The sequence below is a fragment of the Mirounga leonina genome, unplaced genomic scaffold (assembly GCF_011800145.1).
Source record: "Mirounga leonina isolate KUSES-001 unplaced genomic scaffold, KU_Mleo_1.0 Mir_174, whole genome shotgun sequence".
In the NCBI taxonomy this organism is placed as follows: Eukaryota; Metazoa; Chordata; class Mammalia; order Carnivora; family Phocidae; genus Mirounga; species Mirounga leonina.
The window spans coordinates 32157684-32178616 of record NW_023270451.1 but is presented as its reverse complement, the minus strand read 5'-3'; the positions used below and the strand labels follow the sequence as shown (position 1 = coordinate 32178616).

The window sequence follows — 20933 nt, the reverse complement described above, 5'->3', positions numbered from 1 at the left end:
GAAAGAAAGAAAGAAAGAAAGAAAGAAAGAAAGAAAGAAAGAAAGAAAGAAAGAAAGAAAGAAAAACTTCTGTTTATAAAGATGGAAATGTTCTTTCTTCTCCATACATAGCTTTTCTTTTTTTTCTCCCAGCATGATTTAATTCCTAAAGTCTATTACTCCAGCACATTTAATAACTTATTTTGAAGGCATGTAAAATGATAAAATTAAACTACAACACAAAATTGTGCATCAGAATCTTCATGAAGCATAAGAAAATTTCAGATATAGAAGGACGAAAATAGAATTCCTAATCCTCTTTCTTGTTTAAATTCTTTAGTAACTAAATATGTATATTGATTTGGGTGCAAAGAACTCTGCCTTTATTAATTCATAGACTTATTCATTCTTCCCTTCCCACTTAAGGAAAACAAAAAAGAAAATAAGATATGAACCATAATTTTCACACAGATTCATCATATCATAAAACTACTATTGGAAGAAATGCCTCCTGATAAGAACTGAGTCCATAAACACAAACACCATTCCAGCTCATTATAGAAACTTGACTGAGCAGAATTCTACCTTATATTTTTTTATTTTAAGTTTTTAAAAGAGGTAAACATAATGTAAAGTTTAGTAAGAACTATGTTTAAAGACTGGTATATATTTTTATATCTTAAAACAAGAATTTAACTAAAATTGATTTTTCTCAAAATTTTTCTCATATTTGGAAAGTGAGAAGCATTCTAGTTGAATTGAGACTCAAGATTCCAATAGCACCTAGAAAATATGTATTATGGGTACATAACTGTTACTTGATTGAAAATGCCAGTAATTAAAAGGACAGGAATTATAGGAAAGATCTTTTTTACATTGAAAACACATTTGGTAAATTATTCCAAAAAAACAAGATTTAACATATGTATTTTTTAACTGTGCTAAAATGCACCTAAATCATTCATTGATGCCATTGTAGATACTTGTTAAGTCATTGGAATATTTTGAAAAGTTCTGGTGACTACATATAAGTATTCTTAGATATGTGCATATTGATAACAAGTTCTCAGCATACTGTGAATCAAATTGATAGAATCTATTTTTTAAAGATTTAATTAATTAATTAATTAATTAATTTAATTGATTTATTTTTTTATGTAATCTCTACCCCCCAATGTGGGACTTGAACTCATGACCTCAAGATTAAGAGTTGCATGCTCTACTGATTGAGCCAGCCAGGTGCCCCAATATAATCTACTTTTACCGTTTATATAATCTCAACATTCTATTTATAAATGTTCCTACCTATTCAAAAATTGTACATAACAAAACCTATCATGACACTAGATAAGGAAAATATTTTTTTTTCTGTCAGCTATAGGACCAAATTATGACTGTCTTGAGAGCCAAGTAGAGAATTTGAAAGTTAATGTTTTATGTTCTTGAACGGAACAAGTGACTTGATGAAAATATTGCTGTGTCTGGTGAAGAAGAAATTCTAGTGGTGAAGAAAATCAGAGTAGGGATATCAGACATGGAACCTTTATAGTAATAGAAGTCGTAAGATAGAGTTGGTTCAGTTACCTTGTTCCCAATGTTTTGATACTTATTATTAATTTTTGCCCATGGTTTCATGTTTTTAAATGCTTATTTTAAAAAACAGCACTTACTAAGTCATACATTTACTTTATTTGCTGAATTACCATTATAGGCCCCTGCAACACCAAACATATGAATAAACAAAACAGACATCTGATGACTGTGTGATTATATATGGAACACATGCATAAAATTTCCATTAAGCTTTTTGAAATATTGATAATTGCCACTAGATACCCATTTAAATCTTCAAATACTCTGAAGGGAATTTGGACCCCATGTTGATAACCACACTGACTGAGGTGAGGGCAGAGATGACAGTGAGGGATGGTGAAAATTTGGCTTTAAAACAAATATTTTGAGAGGAAATGAGAACAAAGATTAAAAAGAGTAGAATATAAGTTTCTTAATGAAACTTAAAATATGATCTGGATGCAAATCCTAACCATACATATAAAGCAACTGAGATTTCATGGGATCAGAGTGATTTTGTTTTCTCATTACTACATTAACAAGAATAGGCAACTAAAAAAAGGAAACTTCTCTTGTCAATTAGAAATCCAGAAGTAAATAGTCTTTTGGGTATGATTATATCAATTTTTTTATTGTCAAATAGCCAGTGTATAGCACCAATAATAATTGTGCAATAAATGTTTGGGTTTTTGATGGATAATATAGAAATTTAATTTAGAGTAAATTTTAATAGGCTAGACAAAATAGTTGTTGGAACATCCTAGTGTAATAATCCTGGATGTCTTTTTACCTTTATTTTTCTTCTTTTTTTGTCTTTTTGTCTTTGAAGATTATTATGACTTAAGAAGAAATCTACTGTCTTTCATACATTTGAAAATATCTTCTAAGTCTTTTTCACTGAATGCATCCATCTATCTTTAATGTATAGAACATATTTCAGTGTAGTCAGTATATTTCACTATGATTATCTGAAGTGTGTTTTTCTGAGAAACAAAAGAGAAATAGATTTGGAAATAATAGTTTTTTCTAAGTAAGAAAATAATGAGGATTAGCTACACATGAAACACTTGCCAATTTTTTACAAATGTTTTTAAGTAAAACTCAAGGGATTTCCCCTTAATGAGAAGCAACCTCCCACCCTACTACAATTCTCTGAAACAATGGAAGCACCTCTAATGGGATGATTTTATCCAAGAGGTCAAAGAAAGAACATTTTCCATCTTCTCTAGGTTCTCTCTTCCAGTAAGTGATGGTTTTAGCAAACATAAAGAATGTTATTGTTGAGTTATGTCAATGTTTTATATATCAGATTGCCCCTTCCTGGAGTTTCCAAAATCAGCTAGTCAAGTTTTAAATTATTGATTGAGGTAGACCCTTTATTGTGTTTCCCTAGATTTTGATACCATCTGTATATATTTTGTTACACTAGTCAAATAACATGAAATAATATAGAAAGTATATTTATGTTACTGAGAAGAATGATTTTTATAAAAACTCATGAAGGAAAGCTCCCTGTATTCAAAAAGTTCGTATCTGTCTCATGGACTTCTCTAGGATATTTTTATGAAGCTGTGAGCTCCTGGGAAAGAATCTGAAAATGATAAACACTGAGCAGAGGACAAATAGAAATAGAAGTAGCAATAAGCCATATGGGTAGAGAAGTGAATCATGGTCCAGAGGGAAAACCTTTATTTAGTAAAAATTTAATATGAGAGAATTACAAGGAAAAAAAAAACTTTCACAATAATTGCCTTTTTGAAGTTAATTAAAATTACTTTGTAAATGGGGATCAAAATAGTAATCAATGTTAAACTGAAAATCTTGTTGCTTTCAATACTAATTAATACCACAGAAAAGGCTTGAATATGAATTACTACAAGGTGTGTTGTTTTTGTTTTTTATTTCCCAGATCAAATTGGAAGTATTTTTTGGCTGAGTTTATCCATCTCTTTGGTTTTATTGCAGATAATTTAAGATAGAATGTATGCCAATTATTTCACTATGAAGAAATTCTTTTTATGCCATTTTTGACTGAGTTATAATGTGTGATTAAAAGAGTCAAAGATATCTTTTGAGCTTTCTGAAAATTACCATTTGGAAATGGGTAATTATCAATCCTTTAAATTATAATAGTTATTGTAGATGCATATACATGTAGATGCATTTAATTAATATAATATATAATTAATATTTTTTGCTCTCTTCTCTTTTCTGATATTTCAATCCTCTATTTAAGTTACTTTTTTAACTGATCCTGTTTATACCTCATTCTTTTCTGCATAGACATAACCTTCATGGCAATGTGATGTTTCATTATTTCATTCACAGTCTGCATTTTCTTGATGTTAAGTTTATCAGCAAAAACTACAGGAATCTCTAAAAAGCATTCATGTTAAATCTGCTATGATCTCATTTTTGTTAAAAAAGGAATAAGTAAATAAAGATTGCAGAAGATGTATTAGGTGAACATAAGAATTTTATAACATACTAAAAAATAAAACGTCGGTAGAATCAATATCTTGAACTGCAGACAATGAATCAGCAGATAGTGCCATGTGGGTAATTTGATCATCTAAAAATTAAAAGACAAAAGAAAGAAAAAGAAAGAAAGAAAGAAAGAAAGAGAGAGAGAAAGAAAGAGAAAGAAAGGAAAGAAGGAAAGAAAGAAAGGAAGGAAGGAAGAAAGAAAGGAAGAAAGAAAAGAGGAAAGGAGGAAGGAAGGAAAGAAAGAAAAGAAAGAAAGGAAGAAAGAAAGAGAAAGAAAGAAAGGAGGGAAGGAAGGAAGAAGGAAGGAAGGAAGAAAAGAAAAGAGAAGAGAAGAAAAGGAGAAAGAGAAAGGGAAGAGTAAAAAAAATATATAGTATCTGAAACCTGTAACTGGAAATATTATCTTTGGTCACACATAATCTATACTCACTTCAAAAATTCATTTCACATTGTGTGCCTCAAAATTAGAAGTCATGACAAAATAGAAACATACAATTTATAACTAAGGATGATACCTTAAATTTTGTAAAATTATAGCCTAAAATAGCACCTTGGTATTAGGAATTTATAAGACAGTGTGCTTAGAAATGTTATAAATTGAATGAAGAATGGAGAATCATGTGCTTTTAGTTTATTATGCTGAGTTTTCATACTATGCTCAACAGATTATTTAAAATACAGCTTTGGTTAACTACAAAGAAAAGCTCCATGAAATAAATCTGTTTGGGATATGTAATTGGGTGTGGTGCTAAACAGCAGCTTTATGTTTTAGCATAAATTGTTAAATGGGTGGTAATCTCCACTGCCCACACCAGTTGTATACAGAAGTTTTAAAAAAGTAGGATGAAAGCATATGATTTCACTTTAAGTGGAGCAGCCAGTGAAACCTTTCTTGCCTGTTCTTCTTCACCCTGCAGGCGGGCTTTAAATTGCTTTTCATATTACTATAACTTCCTCAACAGATAGTGTTCCAGGAAAGTTATGTTTATAAGTAAAATGTAACATTCTTTGGATAAATTATCCTTGTTACATTGGATTTTCTTGAGAAGTTCTAAAGAAATTATATCGATAATTATTAATATTATTAAAGTAAATTAAATAGAGGATTGAAATATCAGAAAAGAGAAGAGAGCAAAAAATATTAATTATACATTATATTAATTAAATGCATCTACATGTATATGCATCTACAATAACTATTATAATTTAAAGGATTGATAATTACCCATTTCCAAATGGTAATTTTCAGAAAGCTCAATAACTATTATAACAAAATTATATAAAATTTTGTTAAAATTCTTTGACTTAATAGAAAATGATATTCTTTGTATTTTACAATCAAAATTAAAATTCAGTTGTATTTATTTCTTCTGTCTGGTCCAAACGTCAACTCAAATGTCAACTCTTCATTGTTACAAGAGCATAGAGGAATTGGTATTTCAATAAATTCCAAATTTTCTTTTATAATAATAGCATTGAACAATTATATGTCCATAATAGGTACCAATTCATACCTTAATACTCAGATTGTATAAAAATCTACCTGAGATAGTTGTCCTGTGTTGTATATTGTGATCCTTCTTAATCATTCCTTCCATATTTGTCCATATAGTTTATGTAAGTAATGTATTTGAAACATTTTTCATTTCTTTTGAGTTTATGGATTGTTATTCATGTTGTGGTTTGAAGAATTATTTTAAAAGTAAAATTTACACTAAAACAAAACCAAACAACAAAGACTATATTAAAAGGTTAAGGCAATTGCTTTTATCATCCTTACTTTTAAAAGAACAGAATCTTGGAAATACAAATTTAAGATTCTCGTAGAACAACAGTCTCTCTTTATTTAGAAACTTACCAGGAAAACATTATGGTGTATCTATATATGTATTTTCTCTGGTATCTTCGTAGGAATTTCTTGGGTAAACAGTTTTTATTTTCCAATACCATCTTAGAATTAAATCACTTTTTGATTGACCTTTTCTGTGAGTACAATAGTTCTTGAGTAACAGGGTCTCTAATTCTCTTTATTTCTCCATGGCAATTACTTACACGTAAGTAAGTTGGGAGTTTTGGGGATCGCATTTCTTTTTCTGATATTTCTCTCTTTAAATTAATATACTGATATGTACATCATCACCCCTTCATACGTTTCACCATTGCTTATTGAGCATCTGTTACTTATTAGGCATAGTGCTCAATACTGGATTTATAAGAGTAAACTTGATAGACATGGTACCTGCTCATGAGTTTTCTATGAGAAGTAATGGGAATGAAGATATATATATTGTTCTAGAAGGATAAAGGAGGGTCATAGGAAAACTTGCTGAAAGAAATTATGTTAAAAGCTAATGAATGGAATGATCATGATTATGGTACCAGAGAGAGTCAAAGAATGTTTTAGGAAAATGAAAGAACCTGTGTGTTTGGGCGCCTGGGTGGCTCAGTTGGTTAAGCGACTGCCTTCGGCTCAGGTCATGATCCTGGAGTCCCGGGATCGAGTCCCACATCAGGCTCCCTGCTCAGCAGAGAGTCTGCTTCTCCCTCTGACCCTCCTCTCTCTTATGCTCTCTGTCTCTCATTGTCTCTCTTGCAAATAAATAAAATCTTAAAAAAAAAAAATTAAAAAAAAAAGAACCTGTGTGTTTGTGAAGACTAGAAGGCAAAAGAACATGCCTAGAGTTTTCAGGGAAGTTAAAGTACTTCAATGTGCTCTGTATACAGTGTGGAAGTGGCAGTGTAGTAGGAGTTGAGGTTGGAAATGTAAGCAAGTGCCAGACTGTACTGAGTTGTTTAAATTGTGGGGTTTGGACTTTATCCGGAGAGGAATTAAAAACCATTAAAATAATTTAAGGGAAGGATTCCCACAATCATAGTTGCTTTATAAAAAATATTGCTCGGTTATGCTATGGAGAATGGATTGGTGGGTCCAGTGGACATTGTGAAATGTAATATCTGAACAAGCCAATCTGAGCATTCCTTTTTACTTTCTGTGCTAAGTAACACCAGGTACTGCCATGGGAACGCTGCTTCATCCAGAGCCCTGTCAGGTGGTGACTCTTTTTTCTTCCCCATCAATTGAATCAGTGGGTATAGGGGTGAATTCTTTACTCTTCACTCATGCTGGAATATATTGTCTATCTCTGCCTCCTCCATTAAAACACTCAGCTTTGTATCTCATTCCATAAGACTATATCAAACACTACCCCTTACAGTTGTCCTCTGATCCCATACCAGGATATGCACCCTCATTTCATAATGATTTGTAGCTTCTGGCTATGTTCATTCTACCCAGTATCACTCCTAACTAAATTCTGGACAATTTTAATATGCATGGGTATGTTCTTTCCGTATCTCTGGATTACTCTTCTCCATGATCCAGCCCTGCAAACTACCTTGACACTCCCAGAGATATATCAAAGATCTTTGTCATTACCAAATAACTGGCACCTTCAAATTCTCAATTTCAAACATCCCATTCACTGACCACCACCTCTTATCTTATGGGTTTACCACCTTTGGTGTCCTAACTACAGCAATATTTCCACTCTACTGTCACTTGAATTGGTGGAAGATTTTGTCTGTTCATCATCTTTATATCCCTGGTGTCCCATTTTCCCTCCTTATTTGGCTTAAGTCTAATGGTCAGTTGTTATAATAAGCACTTCATACATATTCTCAACCCTCTTGCCTCCTTTACTTTGCCTGGTGTCCTGCAAACCCCCAACCCTGATTAATTCCTAATCTTCAATTATTCCACGGCTACACCTGACCACCTGAATATGAATAGGGGAAAAAAGCAAAACAAAACAAAACAAAAATACCATCCTGACTCAATTCACTTCAAATTCATGATCAGGAAATATAGGTCAATCCTTCACCTTCCCCAGAAACTGTTCTCCTTTCCCATCCATTCTCTCCCCAGATGATTCTTTTATATCATTCTTCCAGATGATTATTTTGTATCAGCTAGCTTCTACTTGAACTGTAAATAGCACCTCTGCATCCTTATTCCTAGCTGGTAGTTTTACTTGTAGTTTAATTGTCAAAACTGAAGGAATGAGGAAAAATGTTGGCAAACTCCTACCTACCAACATTGATTGGTATATCCCACACCCTGCCACCTCTTTATTCTGAGAAATGTACCTTCTTTGTTTCTACACAGGACTTTGCTTTGGAGAAGACCCCATCTTTTCTCATCTACATGAAATTATCACTCCAGCAAGTCTTCTTCTATTCACATTGTCAGTTTTCCTGTGTTTATTTCTCTCATCTCAAAACTATAATAACAACCTAATCTTTGTTCCCACAAGCTACTGTGCATTTAAATCACATTTAATCTCACTGCTTTTCTGAGTCTGTTCTTATGAAATTTATCAATGACTTCTACTGAATCCAGTGGTTCTCAATTTATTTTGTCTTTCAGTAGCATTTGACATAGTGGATCAAATCCTCTTCCTGGAAACATTGTCCCCACATGGCTCTCTGTATGCCACAATCACTTGGTTTGTCTTCCAACTTATTGGTTCCATTGTCTCGGTCTCTGTTGCTGATTTTTTTCTTTTCTTAAAACCACTTAACCTTGGAGTGTCCCAGCACTCAATCCATGGCGCTCTCCTCTCTCTGCATTTGCTCCCTTGATAAGCCGGTCCAGCCTCATGGTTTTAAATACCTAAATATAACCTCCAGGCTGTGTCTGCTCTCTGAACTAATGATACCACAATACTGATACAACACTTCCAGCTGGATACTAATAGACATTTCAGGTGTCATATGTCCCTGATTGAGTGTCTAACATTCACCACCTTCTCACTGAAAAACAAAACCAAGCAAAACGAAACTACCTGTTCACACACAGTTTTCTCTATCTTGGTTGTTCTTGTCCACACCCTTGTAGTCATCCTGAGTTTTCTTTTTCTTACACCCCATATATAATTAATCTGGAACTCCTGTTGGCTGTAGCTTCAAAATATAACCAGAATCCAACCACTTCTCACCACTTACACTATCACTCACTGTGATCCAAGCCACCATCATCTCTCACCTCGATTATTGTACTAGCCTCCTACTGGTTTCTTTTATTACTTAGTTTGATCTCTTTCAGCCTATTCTCAATACACCAGCCAGTACAAAGCTGTTTAAATGTTAACCCATAGCCTGTGACCCTTTTCAAACCCTCTAATTAATGTGTCTTCATTTCACTCAAAATCTCAAAATCCTTCTAAGAGCTTATAAATTCCTATGTAACGTTCTCTCTTTTTCCCCTCCTCCTCTCTCCCTTGCTCATTCAATTCCAACTGCACTGGCTCCTTGCTAGCCCTGAAACATTTTGGGCACCTTCCCACTTTAGTATTTTTTACTCTCTGTTTCCTCTGCCCCATGTACTCTTCACCCTGAGAACCACAAGACCATGACATTTGAACACCTTGTTAATGGGAATTACATTGATGTATTAGTTATCAATTGCTGTACAATATTATCAGTTTAGCAGCTTACAACAATACACATTTATTTTCTCACAGTTTCTGTGAGTCAAGAGACCAGCCATAGCTTAGCTGTGTCCCCTATGAGGTTGTAGTAAAGCTGCCAGGCTGCAGTCACATCTGAGGCTTGATTGGGAAAGAATCTATGTCCTTGCTCACATCGTTATTGACACATTCATTTCTTCACGGGCTGTTGGATGAAAGACTCAGTTTCTTGGCCAAAGTCTGCCTTCAGCTCCTTTCCACTTGGGCCTTCCTGATAGGCAACTGTCTTCTTCAAAGTCAGAAATAGAAAGGCATTGCAATCATATGTAGGATGATCACAGAAATGACATCCTACCATCTTTAGAATATTCCATTTGTTATAAAGGCAAGAGTACCAGAAGGTAGAGATCATGGGATCTATCTTAGAATATGTACATTACACTTGACCACCATACTTAAAATTGTAACCACCTTGAACTTCTAATGTTTCTTATCCTCTTCAAGTTTCTTTTCCCCCTAATACTTAGCAACTTCTAATATAATGTATAATTTATTTTGTGATTATTGTGAGTCAAAGAGTTAACAAAACTCTTTGCTCACTGCATGAGAATCAGATCTTCAATTAAACTCCTAGCACTTTTTCCCCAAAAAGACCTAAAGATGATGTCAACTATCTTGTGATGTGTTATTGCCAATAATGACTCTTGGTTGGCAAATTCCATTGGGCCTGGAGGAAGTATGAAAGAACTGTAAATACTTGATAAGTAAATCCTACTTTGGGCTTCTCCGAATGTCTTGAGTCTTGTAACTACTGTTTCTCTTGCAGGGAGACATGTTAACATCTGACCGGGATAAAGTTTCATGGCATATCAGTGCTGGCCAGTAGTTCTGCACCTGTCCCATGTGGACTTTATACTTTGTACCCTCAACTGTTTGCTATGTGGCTATTACAAGGACTGTAGTGGGAGGAATGCCTGACATCGATCGCCCTCCTAGCAAACTATGGTTTCTGTCCTATACCCCCTGTGTAGACTGGGCAGTCCACTGAGTCAGAATGTTTAATAGAAACTAAAACTTGATAAGTTTTATAATTATTACCTATCCCCCTTTCTAGAACATTAACTTCTCAAGGACGAGGCCTTTGATGATTTGTTCTCTAGTAGCTCTGATAATACCACATTTTCCCTTTATTCCTCCAACCCAGGGATGTAGTAGCTTCCTTTTTGTGTTGATTGACTCTCCCCCATTGACTTTATAGCTCTTTCATCAAAAATGTAACAAACTTCCTGCATTAAATTCCCTTTGTTTTAATTACCCAGGTTAGTTTTTATTTTCCTGGTTGGTACCTGATTACTGTACATTCCCAGGCTCTAATTGAGTTCAAACTTACAACTTCCTTTGAGAGAATCTAATTGCCTCATATTTGTTTAAATGTCCATCCCTGAATTTGTCAGCTATGAACAAAGAAACGGGGCTGTACAATATGAGAATGCCTGAAGGGAACAATGAAGGGCTATCTTCAAAGAAAGAGACAAGCACTGTGAGTTGGGCTGGTGTACTTTATATTCTAACTGAGCTGTCAAATATCATATTAATATGGTCAAGCAAAACATACTTGGATCAAAGACACATAGATATATATAGCAACAAACTGCTGTTTCAAAAACAATTTTTTTCTGGCTGAGGCATTCACACATAAATTCTTCATTTCCTCATCTGACTGTGCTTTGTCTGTTTGACCCTACAATAAAATTCAGAGGTAAAACTTCTCAAATGTTTTCAAGTGATCATCTCAGGAGTTTCTTCAACTTCAGATTTATATCTGCAAGTCAGTTCAGCAACATAAATCAGTGTGAATGTGATTCCATTTCCTTTTAGGCTCGTTTCCGTCTGAGCCTTCCACTTGTTGGACTATATTATCAAAGCATCAGACAGTATGAATAATGCTTGAATGCTACCAGACTGTGGTTCTACCTATTACAGAATAAACAGGTCATTAATTTTTTACATCTAGTACATAGTTCACACATGCAGAATGACTCTTCTTTAATATTGTGTGCCGTAATTTTTCAAGTGTATGAATCTGATTTCTTAACATGAGAATCTAGCCACTCCTCAAGTGTCTTAGGATTCTTTCTCTAATACTGGGAATATCCTAATAAATACTTTCTGGCAACCAACTTGATCATTAAGCAAAATTAATAGATCGTGATGATTTAAAACAGAACTTCACAGACGTTGTTCCCCAGAGATTATCTAAAGGATCCTGGGTCAGCCAAAGAATATGAAGGTTGGACTTTAGTTAATAATCATTTTAGAAAATGTAGTAACTCAGCACAATTATATTAAACTGTTGAAAGCTTCAACTACAATTACTAAAAGTTTGAGCCCAAATCTGTGAGTGGAATACAATCACTTGTCTCCTAGTCTGGAATACATACTGACAGATGCAAACTTGTGAAAAGACTGTTTATCAAAAGATATGTTCTAAGTCAGAATTTAAAACCTTTTCTTTGGATATTTCCTTAAGAGAAAATGTTATTTAAGTCTAGAGTTCTCAAGCTAAATTTTAGAAACCATTAAACCTATGATATTAGATCATAATTCTTTCCTAATTTCACATCTGGAGAAAAAGTTTTTAGAGAGGGAATTTCCTACCCCTTTCCCCAGCATAAGTGTAGCTCTGGGAAATTTTGTGAAGTACATGGAGCTTATCTCTTGCTTCCTATTACCTCCTTTCTGTTCCCCTCTTCACAGCTCCAACTTCTAAATATCCATGGTCTTCACACTAACCTCAGGTTTATTCTAGCACATTCTACTCAGGTCTGCTTTCAGTTGAGGATGACTTTTCATGGAAAAGTGTGTCATGCTTCAGAATTGCTGTAGAAATGTGCTTTAATCCTGATTAAAACTATCATCTCTTCAACACAAGAGATATTGGCTGGCAGAAAAACAATGACAAATTAGGATACTGTACATTTGAAATAACTACATATTTTTGCATCTTTCCAGAGATAACCTAATTTTAAGGAGATCCTTATTAAGTCACATAGTCTTACCCCAAACTTTTTGTGTTCCTTTAGCTCCTACTACCATACCTCATACAAGGATAAGTCACTGTCACCTACTTCTTCACTCCTAAACCCACTGCAGTTTGAATTTGACTCATACATCTTTATTGATATTCTGTCATTAAGGTCAGCAATAACTTTCCAAATGATGAGTTCTGTGGCCATTAGTCAGCTGTCTCCATGACCGTTCTGAAGTTTTTAGCACAAGTACCAACTTCCCTGGGAAAAAAAAATATTCTCTTGATTTCTGTGACACCTAATGCTCATTTTATTGCTCTGGACAATTCTTCATAGCATGTCAGAGTCTTCATAATCTTGTATGTTCCACAATGTCTTAAATGTTTTTTCTCAAATGCTGAAAAAAACTCATCAATACTCATTCACTAAATAGAGCTTTTCACTGTGGATATAGAAATGTGTATCTCTTTGTTATCAAAGAGCTTAGAGTTCTAGTGAGGAAATCAGACAATAAAATAAGATCTTTTAATACAATATGGTGATTGTTGTTATAGAAATGAGATTATCAAGCTGTCCTCTAGGTTGAAATGTTTTAATGCCTCTGTACTGTACTCAAGACTCCTAAGGATAGCAGAACACCCTTGCAATAACATTTACCTATCCACAGAACATCATATCCTGCCAACCCCCCAAATTCAGCCTATGTTGTGGCCCAGCAATAGCCATAAGACAACATGTATCTTATGTGTCACCACTCTCAAATTCAATGTTCATAGCAAGGATCATTAATTCCTTGCAGCATTCATTCCTACTGACACTGTATCAGCAGCAGCTACAAAATTTCTATATTTAGAGGTTGTAATTAAAAGCTCTCAAGCCACCCCTTGGCCCTACCATAATTATAATTTGAGGACTATCATTATTTTATCATATTTTATCATATTTCATATATTCAACATTTGAAATTTTAATGAATTTTAAGGAGAAATATTTTCCATTTCAATAAAAGGATATATAAAAGGATAATATTCTATCCAAATGCCACTCATACTTTTCTGCTTTCTAAAACTGGGCCATAAAGGGAAATTTTTGGTAGTGGTATTTTCTCTCTAGTATGATTGATATTAGGACAGATCACATAGTAATTAGGCACACAGACTCTGGAGTCAGATTAGGTTCAAAACCCAGTCAATTATCTATACGACCTTGAATGAATTAATTGATCTTTCCTTGGCTCCCTTTCATCATCTTTAAAATAGGGATAATAATGGCACCTATCTCATAATTTTGTTGTAAAGAACGAACAGATAATTCATGTTAAGTCTTTTTTTTTTTTTTCTTTTTTTCTTTTTTTTTTTTTTTATTCTTATGTTAATCCCCTTACATTACAACATTAGTTTTAGATGAAGTGTTCCATGATTCATTGTTTGTGCACAACACCCAGTGCTCCATGCAGAATGTGCCCTCCTAATTACCCACCACCAGGCTAACCCATCCTCCCACCCCCCTCCCCTCTAGAACCCTGTTTGTTTTTCAGAGTCCATCGTCTCTCATGGTTCGTCTACCCCTCCGATTTCCCCCACTTCATTCTTCCCCTCCCGCTACCTTCTTCTTCTTCTTCTTCTTTTTTTTTTTCTTAATATATATTGCATTATTTGTTTCAGAGGTACAGATCTGAGATTCAACAGTCTTGCACAATTCACAGCGCTTACCAGAGCACATACACTCCCCAGTGTCTATCACCCAGTCCCCCCATCCCTCCCACCCCACCCCCCACTCCAACAACACTCAGTTTGTTTCCTGCGATTAAGAATTCCTCATATCAGTGAGATCATATGATACATGTCTTTCTCTGTTTGACTTATTTCACTCAACATAATACCCTCCAGTTCCATCCACGTCGTTGCAAATGGCTGCAGAGACGGAACCCAGGCGCGGGCTCTCAGCTCGGGGTTGCCATGTTAAGTCTTTAGAACAGTATTTGCACAGATTGCTCGATTAATATTAGCTACTTGCTTTAGCAAAATAAAAAATGTAATCCAGAGAATGTATACTAATTAGCTTGCCTGATAGCTCTCATAACCATACTGTATTGATTTCTTTCCTCTACAATCTCTTAAACACTACTGTTCACAATGTAAAATTTTCCAAGCCTTTCATGCCAAAACTTTTATTTTCAGTTCTATTCAATATACAAAGTAGAATAAGAGAATGTTATGAAACAACGACCTTCATTTATTTTGTTAACTTCTGAGTATCTGTCTGAAGAGAGATAACCATAAATTTATTCAAGTTAATAAGTTCAAAGTTCCAAATCAAACACTCACTACTGTGTTTAATTTATTCAAATACGAACACTTTTGAAGTTATTTTCATTGTTATTCTCATCTGGCAAAAATAATACTTGCTTCTTGTAGAATTTTAATTGAAATGTTTATTAAAAATCACCTGTAGTTGCACAACCAGATAAAATAGCAGTCAACACTTGGATCCGTAACCTTCCAGCATTTTATGTACTTGTATTTATATGTTTATGTACATACTCATTTTATACATAGTAAGATTATACTTAACAGGCAGTTTTATGATCTGTCTTATCAACTTGAAAATGTATTGAGAATACAGGTACATATTATCACTTGTATCATTTTAAATAGCTGCCTATCATTTATTTGGATAGAAAAGTTACAGTTTTATCTATTTCTCTACTATTGTGCATTTAAGTTGTTTATCAATTTCCTTAATATAACAAAGTGCTGTGACAAGAATATCATGAAAAACGGACTATTTTCTTTCCTTAAGCTATAGTCCCAATGACAGAGCTATATCAAGACAAGGAATGTACACCTTTCTTCAGAATTTTGAAACACGTTGCTAAATTTCCTTCTGGAAAGATTCTTTTATTTCCACTAGCAATGTATGAATTCAATTTAATTACCAGTGAAATTGCCATTTTTTTTAAAGTGTATATTTGCCCAAGAAGATTGGATCATAGGAACCAAAGGGATAGAGTTTCAAGGAGGGTCATTTTAGCAGTCATGTAAGGTAAGGACTGCGAGACAACCAGGGGGCACTGGGGACAAGTCCAGGAGAGGTTGAGAGGAGTGGTGGGAAAATATCCCTATTTGGGGTTGAGGCAGAAATGAGAAGCCAGAAAGTAGGACAATGACTATAGGATACATGTTTTAGAAGCTTAGCTTTCACAGGTAGGGAAAGATGCTAGCTAGAAGGGAGACAAAGGGAAAGTTTAGAGAGCCTTAATCTGTTTAAAGGTAGAATCAATCTACCAGAAGACCCATCACCTGGATATCTCCTTACCATGAAGAGTAGAGATAACGACAGTAAAAGTATAAAATGCATATAAAACATGTATTTATTGATGGAGCGGGGAGGCTACAAGAATTTGAGAAAGTTCTACTTGGTAGCTTTTATCTTCTGTTAGAGAGGAATGCAACATAACTTGTGCAGAGTGAACAAACCAAGTCATCATCTATTAGCTGACATTTTTAAAAAAACTATCAAGGAATATAAGAAACAAGATTCCATTACCAGTTGTTCCCCCCAAACTGAATATATAAAACATATTTTAGGGGCTGTTTTAATTAACAGCAGGTGGCATTTACTGCCACAGAAACAAATTTATTCGTTAGTTAAATTTCTACTGAGTACCAAATGCAGCATATTTAGTTTGGAAATGCTTATCTATTTTAACCACTGGAAGCTATTTTATAAAACCAACATCCTTAGAGAGCTATTGCTAGAATATGTAATCATTTTGGCATAAAACTTAATCCCTAAAAATGCAGTTTGAATTATGGCATGATTTCTTTATCTTTGGTAAGGATTTGTGATTAAACAGATGAGCCATTTAATCAGCTTTTAAAAAATACTTTGTGATGTGTTCTAGGGAAATGGCTCTATTTTCTATGGTAAGACATCTCTTAATCATACTGGACAGTTTCATTGTATCTGCAATAAAGGAAATGAACAATGGAAACATTTATGCAGTGTCTGATTGTCTGGGGATGATGATCTATAAGATGCAGACCTATTATTTAATGCTTTGGGGATTCCCTTCTCTTCCTCCATCATTCCTTTGAGCTCTGGTTTCTGGACTAATCCTAGGGGGAAAACATAAGCATTTATGTTATTTCTGGATTGGAAAATTAGACTTGTAGTGAACAGTTAAATAATATTCTTAATTAACTAAAAATAGAGTTGGTTAAATTGCCATGAGTCATCATTGTGGCATTTTCCTCCTTTCTAGTAGAGAAAATGATCCATAACTCTGGGCACTCAGGACATGTGTATGAAACCCTTCCAACTTGTAGGTTTGTGATTCTAGGTTTGGAATATTTATGGTGCACTATACCTCTATGACGATGATTTATTTTTACTGAGCCTCATGGGCTGTACATTGTCTTTCCAAGTTGGGGGAGGATCAGAAGAGGAAAGGAAGGCTGAAATGCTATTTTGTTCCCTGTTGAGCTAATTAGGAATCCAGGGCTTATTTAGGAGGCTGCAAATCTCTGACTCCCTCTCAGTGAATTTGTTTAGCCCAGGCTCTAATTTAGACTATATTTACTGGTTCCCCAGGTCAAAGGGGAAGGAGAGGTAGATTCTTAAGTCTCAAGCCTCAGAGAAAAAAAAATTTGAAAAGGTAGGCGATGGTGACACTGGGAATCTGGTGGAGTGGAAGACTAGTTTCGAGGGAGGGCATTTTTTTATTGTAGTAAAGTAAAAAGAAATGAATGATTTGTAATGGAATGTGTCATATAATAATACAATAACCTGGTCTATTAGAGAGCTAGAGCTTTCATGTGATCTGGAATACTCAGATCACGTATTAGTGACATTGCTGTCCTTATAATCCACAGACTAACCTTTATTTTTCATTTTCTAGTCTCTAAGATGCCTTTTTAAATAGTCTAAGAGTGGTATATATGGTTATTTTCAAGATAGTAAATCAATTAAAATTAGTTCTATTTTCATCTCTTTAAAAATAGTGAATAGTATATTATCTTTGACTAACATAGGAAAGAAGCTCTGGTCCCGTCATCAACACATTAATGGTGTAAGCTATTACTTCTACAGAATGGGAAGATTTTCTTTCTTTGTGTTAATGTTTATTAGCTTTTGTTTCATAATATATCCTAATGGAGCAAGTTGGGGGGGCAGGAGTTTAAGCAGTGCCCTCATGCATACAAGATCAGGCAAGGGATAAAACAGATGAACAAGGTACAGTCACTGTTCTAGGAGAATATACCAAAAAATAAGGGAGTGAATGCTCATAAACAGTGATGAGAGATTATCTTTTTTTTATATTTGAATACACTTTTTATATTTGAATACATCTTTGAACAGATAATCACTTGGTCCAAAAAATCAAATTGATGGACAAAAGTACACATTGAAAACCTTGATTCCTTCTCACTTTTTGTATTTCTTGTATATCCTTTTCACTATTTCTTTATGCAGACATTATTATGTGCATGTGTTTTCTCCCTTCTTATACACATAAATTACTATATACATGACTTTGTTGCTTATACAAGGCTTGCTAGGAATTGTGAGAAAAATACTTTAAGAAAGGAAAAAAAGAGAGAAATCACTTTTAGCTAAGAAGAGTTGAGGGATGTTTCAAGGATGAGTTTTTGTTTGATTTATGACCTAAAATATAGTGATGCTGGGAAAGAGCAATTTATAGATACAGAGAAAGAATATCAAAATCCCAGATGTCAGAAAGTGGGAGTTTAGGGAATGATTAGAAAGTATCAGCAGTTGACTGGTCTGTAAATTGAGAGAGAAATGGAAGACAAAACTGGATGAGTAGTTTGGGGGAATTGCCATTTTTCCTGTTGTAACCTTGAAATTATCAATGCTTTGGAAAATATATACAAATCATGCATTCCTGGAGTTGGTGTTTTTCTGGGTTTTGATGACTGCTAAAATCTCCACGTATGACTAAACAATTCAGTGGGTTTTTTATATTATGACTTAAAATATTTAAAAATCCAATTTAAAGCTTAATTGGCATATGTTTTGATAACTGTGTAGCTTCTCTCTTCGAAACTCTCCAGCCACGATTACTACAAACTCTTCTCAACCTAGTGTCAAAAGCCGTTTACACTACCCATAGCTGTCAGTCGTGGGCCAACACTAGAAAAACAGAGATTCTTCCAAGTCCCAAACAGAGAATAAAATAGATCTGGATTGATTTAACTTTTTCCCTTACCTTCTTGGGAAAAATATAACTCATAGGGTTTCTGTGTAGCCAGGGTCCATCTATTTTAACCAGATGCACTTCTGGGTCTCCAGATGATATCATAATGATAGGGTAGTCTAGAGAATAATCATGCTGTAGCTGCTTAGAAGAACAAAGAAACATTGATAAATGTTTACCACCCAACTCTAAAAGGATACTTTACTTAGAGATAAGTTGAAGATTACTTTCCTGATGATTTAGATCTAGTAAGTAGGACTGTGAAAACAATCCCTTGAGATCTGACCATTCTACATATTAAGACTAAAGAGGTTTTTTTTCATGTAAATCTCTATTTTAAGTATATAAAATTATAAATATTATATGATAGAGTGGGCTTTTAAAGTGATTCAAGAAATTCTTTTCAGCTGCTCCACATTCTCTCCCAAATACTGTCTTTCCAAACAACAGAGCTTGTTTTCAGGTTTAAAATTTTTCTTCCATCTTAGATTAGTGAATGGTAAAATATTGTAGTAGCATCTATCATCTACATTTACTGTCATTTACCTTATTTCTATATTCAGTAGATGAAATAATTCTTTAAAAAATATAGCTAAGAGAATATACTTGTCAGGTGATATAGTTTCTGCATATTATTTCACATATTTATCTTATATTGTACATATTTGGCTTATCATGTATTTTCCCTGGAAGTTTTTTTATTTTACACTTGGGAAGGCAGTAGTTACATAAATATTTAGGTCCCTGTCTAATACAAACTCAGTTTTATTTATTAGTCACAGAAATTCTTGACTCCTTTTGTATGATGTAGGTTCCAACTCAGTTGTTGAGTGATAAGTTAAATTCTCTGTTCTGTTCTCTGGAACTAACATACGCCCAGGCTAGAGATTAGATCTTTATTTTTTTTAAGAGGCTATTTAGTTTTATTTCATATAGAGGCAGGAATTTAAAGGATTCTTTGAAAATTCAATCGGTAGTAGCAACTGGGAGAGCATTACAAAGTAAAGGATTATTTATTAGTATATGAAAGTATATACAGTGTAGCATGGTTGTATGAAATTTTTGCACACTTAGAAATTTTAAGGTCATCAACAAAACCTCACAGAAACTCCCTCTGCATCACAGAGAAAATATTCATTGGGCAGAAATTCCTTCTAGCCTCACATGCAAACTTACCCATTTCATTATTTTATTCTAATCACAAGGGATGCTATAGCTCTGTTCTTAATAAGCCAAGTACCCTCATGTCTTCCCTGTCTACTCTCATTCTCTACTCTGATCTCTGCCTCTCATTTAAATGCTTAAATCTCTCATTAAAAAAAAAAATACACACATGCATATACTTCCCTCTTCAGCCCTTTCTTTGTCTTCTAGCCCTAGAATTCTCCTTTCTGACAGCTAAGTCATATGAAGGTCTAATCTACACTCATACTATTTCCTCACTGCCTCCAGATCTTTATAACCATTAGTTAGCAGCTCAATCTCATCAGTCTTTTGTATGCTCTCCTCCAGCATTTAATTTTAAGACTCTTCATATTGCCAATTCCTAAATGATCATTTATTCTAAACACTGTGATCAAGAAATATATTAGACTCAATATCTGATTTCATCCCTGTAAGCTTACAATGTAAAATATTTGTCTATAGACAGAGAATTTAGATCCTGTTCTGTGTATTAAAAAAAAAAAAGAAACATCCATTCAAAATAACATGTGATGATGAGACTGTAAACCAACTAAGACAACTTACTTACCAAGTCTAAGACTTGTTCATCACGTATCACAATCCAAAAGCTCTGCCACCAATCCAAAACTATTATTTCACATGAACTTTTCCCAATTCTAAATAGTTCTCTGACTTTACAGACTCACTTTAAAATCACTTCACCTGGGCCAAAAAACCCTCTAAATATTCTCTGATTTTCCTCTTCTTGGTGCTGCTAAGATTCTTATGTTTCTCTTAGACAGTTTAGCTGAAGTATATCTACTAAACTTAGTTTTGCTTGATTAAGTTTTTCTGATGATTTTTTGAGGGAACTGACAGTCAACAGGTGAGGAGAAGAAAATTCTGAGACTCCAACTCATGCCTCCATCTTTGACTTATCATATCATCATATCAGTCGTCGTCGTCTTCTTCTTCTTCTTCTTCTTCTTCTTCTTCTTCTTCTTCTTCTTC

At 34.1% G+C, this 20933-nt stretch overlaps 1 protein-coding gene across 2 annotated transcripts in view; it reads left to right on the top strand.

Annotated features, from left to right (window-relative positions):
* AGMO (alkylglycerol monooxygenase) overlaps nt 1–20933 on the top strand; it is a 331856-nt gene that overhangs the window by 266067 nt on the left and 44856 nt on the right. The gene's annotated exons all lie outside the window — the stretch shown is intronic.